Raw genomic sequence first — 12,246 nt, forward strand, 5'->3', positions numbered from 1 at the left:
TACCAATTTGACTCCTATGAATTAAATTTCCAGTTTATTTCTTACTACTCACATCCTTTATAGGACTATCAATTCCTTTCTTCTTTGACATGACTATGTTGAAGTTTCTTGTGCCTGTGTAACTTTTTATATAAATCAAAAAAACAGAGTTGAATTGAAAGAGACTTATCAGGAGTCAGAGATTCTCTACTTCAAATAGTGGCATGGCCTTGTGCAAATGACTTCTTATATCTGGGCCTCTGAAGTGACATCAGATAACAGTGCTACCTGCCTCTTTAAGACTATTTTGAAGGCCAACCTAAATAATGTGTAGAAAAGCTTTTAAAACAATAACGTACACAAATAAAATATTTTAAAAAATAAAAAATAAAAGATGAGTCTGGTTGCTGCTGAGCCAGCTATTCTATAGTATTTTTAACTGAAGTCACTGAGGCTGACACCACACCAGAAGCTACTTCTGCACAACATGTAGAACCTTATGCATTAATTTGAGTTTTATTTATAGCAAAAGATAAAACTATTAATATATATACTGACAGTAGGTATACTTTTGGTGTTGCCCATGATTTTGGCACACTTTGGAAACAAAGAGGTTTCTACCTCCTGAGGACAGAAACTCACAACAGTTCTTATGTGGTAAGACTCTTAGATGCCATGCAACTGCCTAAATCCTTGGCAGTAATTAAAACTCATGGACAGTTTTAAAAATTAAAACTCAACAGACATGGAGGAAAGTAAAGGAAGCCATTTGGCTGACACTGCTGCCAAAATAACATTCCTCCAAAAGTCCAAAATCATAACTTGTTTACCTGTAAATTCAGAATATGAATTAATTACTAAAATATTAGAAGCAAAACAACTCTCCATTTGGAAAGATTGAAAAAATTGGATCAAACAAGATTTTACACATGACTCCAAGAGAAACCTTTGGTTAGGACCAAATGGTAGACCTGTTCTCCATAAATGTTTGTAAAAATTTATCCTAGAATATATTCCTAATCTGATTCACTGGAACACTAATATGATGGTTCAATGGGGAAAACATTTTTTTTTTCCAGTTGAAAGAACATAGTTTTGTATTTTCACAAAAAATAAAACACCTCACCTTGGTTCCCAGTACAGAGAGAGAAACCACTGTAAACCGTCTCTTAAAAGGGCTTGCCACATATACCAAAGTTGTCAAGTTTGTCCCAAACGTAACCCAGGAAAACCCATCCAACTTCCATGGGTTATTTTTCCTTATCCTCCAGACCTTTTGAGGTGTGACAAATGGATTTTATCCAGTTGCCACCATCTCAGGGTTATAAATATGTATTGGTAATGATTTGTATGTTTTCTCATTGGATGGAAGATTTTCCTTGTCACAAAGCCATGGCCACAGCAGTAATTAAAGTCTTACTGGGAAAAGTTATTCCCACTTGAGGAATACCCTCTGAACTCCACAGTGAAAGAGGTTCCCATTTTACTGGACAAGTGAGTCAATCAGTTTGTAAAATTTTGCCTTCTTTACAACATTTCCATGTGCCTACCATCTCCAGTCGTCAGGACTGGTGGAACACCCTAATGGAATTATAAAAGTTCAATTAGCCAAATTTGTTGAGTCATTTAAGCTGTCTTGGCCTCGAGCACTGCCTTTAGTTTTACTTAACCTGAGATATATTCCCTTTGGGAAAATTAGGTTAACACCATTTGAAACCTTTACTGGCAGACCCATGAGATTAGATGAAGGTGTGTATGAATTTGTTAAAAGGAAACCTCTTACCCTACTATATGGAACTTATCAAGGCCTTAAAGTTAACTCACAGCTTATAGAGCAATCTTTCCACACTGTGCTCCTGGGAGATAAAGACATACAGCATCATGGTCTCCAACCTGGAGGCTATGTCTATTGGAAATGACATCTTCATAAAGATGCCCTCCAACCTTGTTGGAAGGGACTTTACCAGGTATTGTTAACTAACTCTTGCACCACTAAACCAAGGGACCTTGACTCATAGATTCATGTTTTTCATTTAAAGAAGGTGCCACCTCCTACTTGGACTTCACAGTCATGTAGAGGCCTGAAACTAAAATTAACCAGACAAAAGCCAGGATAATGAAGCAGATGATATCTGTTGTGGATAGCTTTCCCAAGATTTGGGACTAGGACTGTATAATCCTTCTTTTTATTTCCCTCTTTCCACATACCAATGCTTTTGATTCGAATGTTTTTCTCCTATGGGCACAGTCATATTCGAATTTAGAAAATGAATCCAACTGTTGAATTTGTGGACAATTGCTCTTGTTCAGTACTTCTGGGCTACCTTGGTTAGTGTCTCCACTATAAGGATGCAACTGATGAGCTTTAGGATGTTTCATTTTAGAGGAAAGAAATGCCAGTGGAACTTCAGAAACTGGAGCTATCACTTTGGAACCCATATGAATGGCCCATCAACCAAACCTTAAATGACTCTGGACATCGGTATTTGTTTTCTCTTAGGGTTACCAAGGTCCAATCTCAGGGAAGAACTAAACCAGAATTGAAAAATGTCATGTTTTATATTTTAGGGGATACCATTCCCCAATATAAGGCAAGTTCATATGGTTAACTCTGGGTTATGGACATCTAAATACCAAAGCCCCTTTATGTTGGGAACAGTTTAACCATATAAAAATGAACTCATTGAATAATGCCTGACGCCTTGGATGGGCACCACATGTTTCTTAATACATATTGCTGGAAAGACCAATATTATATGATGATGGTTTGGATATGAGATGTGAGAGAAAGAGAAGATTCAAAGATGACATGCTAAGTTTTTAGTGTGAGCAACTTGGTAATTGGTGTGCTATTTATTAAATTGGAAAAACTGAAGGAGGAATGGGGTTGGTGGTAAGGATTGAGAATTTGTTTTACATGGCTTAAGTTTGAGATGCTTTTTAAACGTCTAAATAGGTTCAAGTGTTGGGAGAGTGAGAATAAAATAAATTGGTGCTAAAGATGTAAATTTGGGAGCTATCAGAAAATAGGTGGTATCTAAACCCTTAAGATTTGTTGACATCACTTAAGGAATAAGAAAAGAGAAGTTTAATCATTCAGCTCTGGATGCTTCCAAAATTCTCATTCAAATAGAGGTGATAGAGTGGGAAATTGATGCTGATAAGGTAGGAGCAAATCTAAAGATGTGTGGAGTTCTGGAATGCAAGTAAAAAAAAGAATTTCGAGAAAGAGAGAATGATCAACATGTGTCAAATGCTGCAGAGGGATCAAGGAAAATGAGGACTGAGAATTATTCATTGATACTTGGCAAGGTGTAAATCATGAGTGTTTTCACAGGGAAAATTTTTATGGAGTGGTGAGGATGAAACCTTATTGGAAGGAATTAAAAAGAGAGAATGAGAAGTAAGATAAGTCAGAATATTCAACTCTTTGGAATTTTGCCAGCCTGTTAACTGCCTTCTACTTTACATTAACATTTACTTTATTCCTTACTTTACTTTCAGTCCACCATATGATCACAGTTTCCAACCAGTTTTAATTAGCTTGCTATCTTGCGTTTTCATTTGAATCCTCAAAAACCCCCAAATCTTGTCCAATATAACTACCATTTTTTATTTCTATATTCAGGCAGATGAGCCCTACTGAAGGAAGCCACAGACTTAACATACGCTGGTGCCTTGAAAAATTCATATCATCAATACCATCATTCTCCCTGTGTTCTTCTGGTTATTTTTCTCTCCTATTCCACACATGTATAATTTACTTGGTCTACACATATTCTTTCCTTTCATAATCCTCTCATGAGAAACAAGTGTCCCTTCTCATAATTCATCTGTCTCAGTCTTACATAGCCATTCCTTCCACCTCCTCAATAATCTTGCCCCATTAATTAGTTTTGCCTATATCTTCAAAACCACTCTCCTCACTGGTTCTCTTCTATCAGCATCTAAATATTCTAAGTTACTTTCCAACATAAACGAAATATTTCACCATCTCTCTTTCTACTCCAATCTTTCACTTGCCTCACAACAATGGCTAAATTTCTTTAAAGTATTTTCTCCACTCATTATTTTCTCCACTCATTATGGCCGTATTTTGCCTCCCATTTCCTAGTCAGGTTTCTGGAATCACTTCCTGGAACCCACTTTCATTTTCACCACTCCATTAAAACGTTCTTGTGATTGTAACCAGCAACTTTACTAAATACCATGGGCACTTTGGAAACCTAATCTAATTTGAGATCTTCCCTACCACTTGACACTGTTGAATAGTTACTCTTAGTGAAATGTTCTCCTTCATTGGCTCTTGTAATTCACACAGTTTGTTTTCTGCCTATCTTTCTGACTGCTCTAACTAGACATCATAACTGGCCCTTTCTCCTTTAAAAAAAAAAATGTATTACATATTGGTGTTTTATAGGGTTCCACCTGAGTTTGCCTTCTTTTATCCCTTTGTTTACTATTGCTGTATGACCTCAGCAACTCCCATGACTTTATCACTTCTAGGCCACCTCACAAATGCATCTTCCCAGACATGTACATCCAATAGCCCCCTTGGCTCCACTTGGCTGTTCCTCTGACAAATTAAGCTCAACAAGAACATTGAAACCTGCCTCTCCTCCAAGGTCCTCTGTCAGTTACTGAAGCCACCATGCATCCAAATGCTTAGTAAGGAAAATTGGGTAAAAAATACTCCCATTGTTCATTCTCACGCCTATTTAACCAAGTCCTATTGTTTCTATAACAACTTTGAATCTCCTGGTTTATCCAATTCCACCCATCCCCTGTGGATCTACCCCAGTTGAAGAATGCTGTTATCTCTCCCCGGGATTTCTTCAACAGCTCTCCAACTCAATTCCCGGCTTTCAGTCTCAACCTTCCCACTTATTTGTCATGCAAATATGATGCCATTACTCTGTGTTTCACTGTCTTTCATTTTTTTCTTGATAAATGTCAAACCTCTTTGAGCTTTATATATTCAGTTTAATTGGGGGGAGGGGCTGGGATTGGCTTTTCCCCTTCATCTCTTATTCTTCCAGAATCTGGCTATATCTTACTTATCTTTGAAATATTAGCTAAGATGTCATTATTTCCTGGGTATTTCTCACTTCTCAAAATTTGAATTTATTCCCTTTGTAGCATGTATCATAGTGAATTGCGTAACTCATATATGATGAGTTTCTTTAGGCTGTTTACAATGAAGTTACAGTAACATTAATATACATTTCTTGTTTCTGCCCAACACTTGTACCCATAGAAACTCTCCTGCTCATTCTTCTCTCATAAATGAGTCAGTGCATCAATCAGCAAATATTTTTTGGAAGACCCACTGTGAGAACAGGCAATACTTGAAGCTCTAGGAATACAGAAGTGAAGAAAATGGAATGCCTACAGGATTATGGGACACTCAATAAGCACACAGACATGTGCATAATTTCAGGTACAGCTGAATGGTAAGAGCAGTCAAACAAGAAAATGAGAGGGTGTTATTTTAGTTTAGGGTATTGTGAATTGAAGCCTGAATGGTGAGGAGAGGGCAACCATACAATGATTTGGAGGAAGAGAATTCCAAGCCAAAAGAACACACTAGTATCTTGGCATGAGAACAAGGCAGGCATATTTGAAGGCAGAAAGGAAACTCTCATGACAGCAGCATTAGTCATAGGGGTAAAAAAGAGGTGTACAGAGAGGTATTCAGGCCCTGTCATGCAGAGACTTATAGTCAGGGAAAGAATTTGGACTTTATTCTGGTTGCAGTGAGAAACCATCAAGGGCTTTGGGCTGGACAGCGATCTAGTTTGATCCAGTTCATTAGTTTCTGTGGGGTAAGGGGAACCCCATGTTCTCACACACTAACCTCTCCCATATAGTCAATGTGTGGGTAAAACTCTAAGTCTTTGTGAGCCTTCAAAATGAAACAGCTGAAAGACTTTGAATTTCTAATCACTTCTCAAAAACGGACTCTTTTTTTGTTATATGTTAATGGACTCCTGCCCTCTAGGAGTGCATGTGGGGTAAAGACACAGGGAACCTCACAGGTTTCACCAGTGTTAGTCTAGTGCTTCTTCACAGGCCCTCATCGCTTTGAAGCTGGAACTGTGACTTGTTCAACATTTTATCCCCAGGCCTAGCACAGTACCTGAATAGGACTCAACTACTCTTCGCTGAAGGAAGGAGAATCTATGGAAGTAGAATGGTGGGAAATTTTAATGTCTCTCCATAGGACTCTTGGATCTTCATGGTGGTTCATATTTGTATGCCCCAGTGACCATCACCCATTTCCTGGAAAGAGTGGTCACAGCTCATTACAGTCTCCCAACATTCAGGACAAATTACCATATCTCCTTGGAAGATGTGAGCTTTCATTTTCTGAACGAAAACTAGGTAACTACTTGCTTTTGTTTGTATGTCCTTAGATCTCATTGCAGGGAAGAAAAAAAAACACCAAACCTAGAACTAATTAAAATGAACTTGAAGATTGGATGTTTTTCAAGATTGGATGTTTTTTCATTTGCATTTAGAAAAGCGAGTGACAGGATCTAGTGTTATAGGATAGGATGATGATTGACAGTAATGAGTAACAATTCGGAAAAGAGAAACATATTGCTAGAGTCACAAAACCTCTTATGTCCCAAACGTTTTCCTTCTTTTAAAAATTGGCCCTTTTTGCATTATCTTTTTTTGTAAGAAGAGTTGTAGCTGCCATTCTTAGCTCAGTTTCTTTTGCATTCATGCTTATGAAAAATCAGAACTGCAAAGCACAAAAGCTCTACATTTATATGTTCAGATGGATGAAAGGCTGAAATCCCAAACACAGAAAGATATTGACAGCTCTGACAGACCCATCTCTGGCTTTAACAGTCAAAGATGGTTGCATGGAAACACTAACAGTCAAAGATAACTCCTTTTGTTACAGAAAAATAATGAGGAGGAGATGAATTAAAAGGCTCTGGGGCCCAACTGAGTATCACCAAGATTTTTCTAAAGTTTTGGACCTGACATTTTGTCTACTAATTTTCATTCTAAAATTTTTCAAAATGAGCCTCAGAGAAATTTGCTTCACAGATTGCTAATTTAAGTTTAGAATAGAAAACTGTGACTTTTTCACAATGGTACTTTAAAACATTTAATTATAATTTTTCCTGCTGTGATTGATACCCTGAGTCTTACCTTAACTCTGTCACCACCTTTCTAGATGGAGTGCAGAGAGTTTCAAATCAGCTTTTCAGTTCACTTTCTCAACTCTACTCCCATCATTGTCATAGAGAGAGTATTTCTGCAACAGAACTCTCATTTTTTTGCAGTGATACTTTATGCCATAGTTTGATTAAAACAGAAAGCAGGATGGCTAAAGACTTAACGGCAATTTTTAAGATTCTGGATGTAGGCTCAGAGTTATAGTTCTGTGAAACCATCAAACTGACTATTTAGAAAAGATTTTTAAAAGTGATTATTTAATGGAATTTTTTATGTTCCAGTGAGATATATTGGTAGCCTATAGCAAGCTTTGTTTCTCAAAAAGTTTGACTTGTTTGAAAAAAATGGACATTGTCACAGCTTAAGGATTGAAATTCAGCAGAACTCATTTCCCCATATCTATAAATAACTGTTTATTGAAATCTACTCTCTTACAAATTCTATTTCCTTTCTACCTACAAAGCTCTGCCTGAAAAGTGCCCATCTTTCATTAATATTCATTGGAATTATTTAGTTCCCTAATTTTTTTTTCTATTTCTTTCTCTGTTCTCAAAGCATACTGTTGCACCTTGAGGGAACTAAGAGTCATTAATTTTTGAGCTACCTTTGAAATTTAAGCTGCTTTGTGCACTTTCCCCAAACTGATTCTGTGACTTGTTTTTTATTGGCTCAAACTGAGCTTACTTCAACAGAAAACAACAGTCTAAATGATGACATTTGTTTAATGAGTTAGCATTTCAGAAGGTAAATAAAACCTGACACCACGTGCTCCCCACACTGGCCCTCATTCTTATAAAAAAGAGCCTGAAAAATTGTACAGTTCTAAGCTGCTTTTAAAGTGTAGCAACGTACTGTGGTATAATTTTCAAATTAATTGATATAAATCTGTATTTTTAATTCAACTATGTTTATCAGATATTAAGTTTACTTGATCTGACCCTCACAGGAGTCCTAGAGTAGCGTGAATTACAGTAGTGAGACGGAATCATTTGAGTGCGAGAACTCTAGGAGGTTTTATTGGCTGCTTGGCATATCCCACACAACAGGAATCACACTTAAGAAAAGAGAGGTTTCATGACAATTTTGTAAGGTCCCCAATTATACTGATTTCCCTAATCTTCTACCTTTAATTATATCTGTCCTCTGAACACAATAATCACAATTATGTGGAGGGCATATGCTCAGTAGAAGGAGTCAGAGCTAATATCACCCATGGGAGATCACCGGCTGTCACGATCTGACTGCCTTCGCTTACTCTTGCAAACCGGCAGGTGGAGTGTAGTTCTGTCTCTAAGAGCATGGCTTCTGAGTTTGAACTGGGTTCGAACTCAGGCTTTACCATAGGTTGCCTGGATGACCTTGGGAAAATAAATACTTTCCTCTGTGCCACAGGTTCCTTCTTAGTAAAATAAGGGATAATTATGGAGTCTACCTCATAGAGTTTTTTTTAAAAATTATTTTATTTATTTATTTATTTTTGGCTGCGTTGGGTCTTTGTTGCTGCGCGCGGGCAGCGAGCGGGGGTCTACTCTTGTTGCGGTGCACGGACTTCTCATTGCGGTGGCTTCTCTTGTTGAAGAGCACGGGCTCTAGGCACACAGGCTTCAGTAGTCGTGGCACACGGGCTCAGTAGTTGTGGCTCGTGGGCTCTAGAGCGCAGTCTCAGTGGTTGTGGTGCACGGGCTTAGTTGCTCCATGGCATGTGGGATCTTCCCGGGCCAGGGCTCGAACCCGTGTCCCCTACATGAGCAGACGGATTCTCAACCACTGCGCCACCAGGGAAGCCCCCTCATAGAGTTCTGTGTGGACTAGATCAGTTAATATAGGTCAAAGCACAAAACAGTGCCTGGTCTGTATTGATCCTGTCTTCATATTTGTTCTTTGTTATTGATCTTTTTTTTTTTTTTTTTTTTGCGGTACGCGGGCCTCTCACTGTTGTGGCATCTCCCGTTGCGGAGCACAGGCTCCGGACACGCAGGCTCAGCGGCCATGGCTCACGGGCCCAGCCGCTCCGCGGCATGTGGGATCTTCCCGGACCGGGGCATGAACCCGTGTCCCCTGCATCGGCAGGTGGACTCTCAACCACTGCGCCGCCAGGGAAGCCCTATTGATCCTTTTGATATTTCATTCATCCTGAATTTTTTGCATTGATACTACTTCTTTAATACATTAAAAGATTATTTACTTACAGTTAGTGAGTTTTTTGCCCTCCCTTAAAGTTTGCACCCAAGGTGAGTGCCTTGCTCATCTCATCCTAATCCTGGTCCTGTCCTTAAATCATTACCATTACTAGCTTTCTTGATGCCCCTGGTCCAGTTTGAAAAATTCTCATTTATTTTGTTTTAAATATTGTAATTATTATACAACCACTATGGAAAACAGTATGGAGTTTCCTTAAGAAACTAAAAATAGAACTACCATATGACCCAGCAATCCCACTAGTGGGCATATACCCTGAGAAAAGCATAATTCAAAAAGACACATGCACCCCAATGTTCATTGCAGCACTGTTTACAATAGCCAGGGCATGGAAGCAACCTAAATGTCCATCGACAGAGGAATGGGTAAAGAAGGTGTGTGGGGCTTCCCTCGTGGCGCAGTGGTTGAGAGTCTGCCTGCCGATGCAGGGGACACGGGTTCGTGCCCCGGTCCGGGAAGATCCCACATGCCGTGGAGCAGCTGGGCCCGTGAGACATGGCCACTGAGCCTGCACGTCCAGAGCCTGTGCTCTGCAACGGGAGATGCCACAACAGTGAGAGGCCCGCATACCGCAAAAAAAAAAAAAGGTGTGTGTACATGTGTACAAAGGAATATTACTCAGCCCTAAAAAGGAATGAAATTGGGTCATCTGTAGAGACGTGGATGGACCTAGAGAGTGTCATACAGAGTGAAGTAAGTCAGAAAGAAAAACAAAGCATTGTATATTAATGCATATATGTGGAATCTAGAAAAATGGTATAGATGATGATGTTATTTGCAAAGCAGAAATAGAGACACAGACGTAGAGAACAAATGTATGGATACCAAGGGGGAAGGAAGGCCTGGGAGGAATTGGGAGATGGGGTTGACATATATACACTATTGATACTATGTATAAAATAGACAACTAATGAGAATATACTGTATAGCACAGGGAACTCTACTTAATGCACTGTGGAGACCTAAATGGGAAGGAAATCCAAAAGAGAGGGATATATGTATATGTATAGCTGATTCATTTTGCTATACAGTAGAAACCAACACAACATTGTAAAGCAACTATACTGCAATAAAATTAATAAAAATATTTTAATTATAAAATACATAGTACATGTAGAAAAAATATATATGTGATTTAACACAAAGCAAATAAATGCTCATGCAGTGATCACCCAGATCAAAAAATAGAGCATTTTCAGCATCTCATACCCCACCCCTCATTGTCCATAGTAATCCTTTTCTCTTTCTAAAAGATAGACTCCTTCTAAATGGCAATTGCTTCCTTGATTTATTTGATAGTTGTCCACCTAAGCATGCATTCTCAAGTGTTATAATTTACACTTGCCTATTTTTTAAATTTATACAAATAGAATGATGCCCATATGCTATGTAGTCTTTCCTGTCTGGCTTCTTTTACTCAACGTTAGGCTATGAAATTTATTCATGTTGTTGCACATAGTTGTAGTTTGTTCAGTTTCTTTACTGAACAGTAATCCAGTGTATAAATATACCACAATTTTTCCATTCTACTGTTCATGAGTATTGGGTTTGTTTTCAGTGTTTGGCTATTACTAACAATACTGCTAGGACCACTTTTATAGAAATCTCTTGTGGCACATATGGTGCATGTGTTTGCATTTATATTGGGTATGTGCTTCAGAGTAGAATTATTAATAATACTTCTTTGCCAAAGTGACTTTATAGGTTTTTAGCTATTAAACTCACTTGTTAATTCTAATAGTTTATCTGCAGACTATTGTATATTTTCTATGTGCACAATCATGTCAGTGATGATTAATGACAGCTACATTTCTTCCTTTCAAATCTTTTAACATTATATTATTTATTTCCTTATTATTTATTATATGCTCCAGTACAATATTAAATAGAAATGTCTGTGTTTTATTCCCACTTTTGCAAGGAAAACTTTCAACATTTCACAGTTAGATGAGTTGGTTGCTGTAGGTTTTGTGTAATGGTCATTTGTTACATTAAAGAAGATTCTTATTATAAACACCCACACATACATGAAAGAATATTGTATTACATAAAATAATTTTTCTATATTTATTGAGATGGTCATATACTTTTTCTCCTTTATTTGGTTACAAATTATATCAATGATTTTCAAATGTTAAACCAAATTTATATTCCTGGAATCAATCCAAATGGGATATAGATGTATTATCCTTTTATATATTGCTGGGATGGTTTCTTAATTTTTGTTTAGAATTTTCACATCTATATTTATAAAGAAATTGGCTAACTTGTAATTTTTCTTTCTTGTAATGTTCATGTCTGGTTTGATATCATGGTTATCATGAAATTTTTTTATACATAAAAGTCACCTGTTAGTCTCAGCTGATGCATCTTTTAAGGTAAACTTTCTAGTCTTCTGTTGCTATATTTAAAACTATTTTTCCATTTTTATCTCTGGTTTTACTGATGTGCCTGAGAGTGGTTTATTTACTTTTTTTTCAGGAAATAACTTTTTATTTCATATTGAAGTATAGTTGATTAACAATGTGGCGTTAGTTTCAGGTGTACAGCAAAGTGATTCAGTTACATATACATGTATCTATTCTTTTTCAAATTCTTTTCCCATTTAGGTAGTTACATAATATTGAGCAGAGTTCCCTGTGCTATATACTAGGTCCTGTTACTCAGCCATTAAAGAGAGTGGTTTATTTGCATTCATTCTGCCTGAGGTTCTTCAAGCTTCTTGAATTTATGGCTTGATGACATTCTTCAAATTTGGAAAGTTATCAGTCATTATCTTTTATAATATTATCTGTCTTTTGAGAATTCCATTTGTACACCTGATAGACATTCTCTCAATCATCAATGTCTTATACACCATCATTTATGTTT

The sequence above is a fragment of the Pseudorca crassidens genome, chromosome 13 (assembly GCF_039906515.1).
Source record: "Pseudorca crassidens isolate mPseCra1 chromosome 13, mPseCra1.hap1, whole genome shotgun sequence".
NCBI lineage: Eukaryota > Metazoa > Chordata > Mammalia > Artiodactyla > Delphinidae > Pseudorca > Pseudorca crassidens.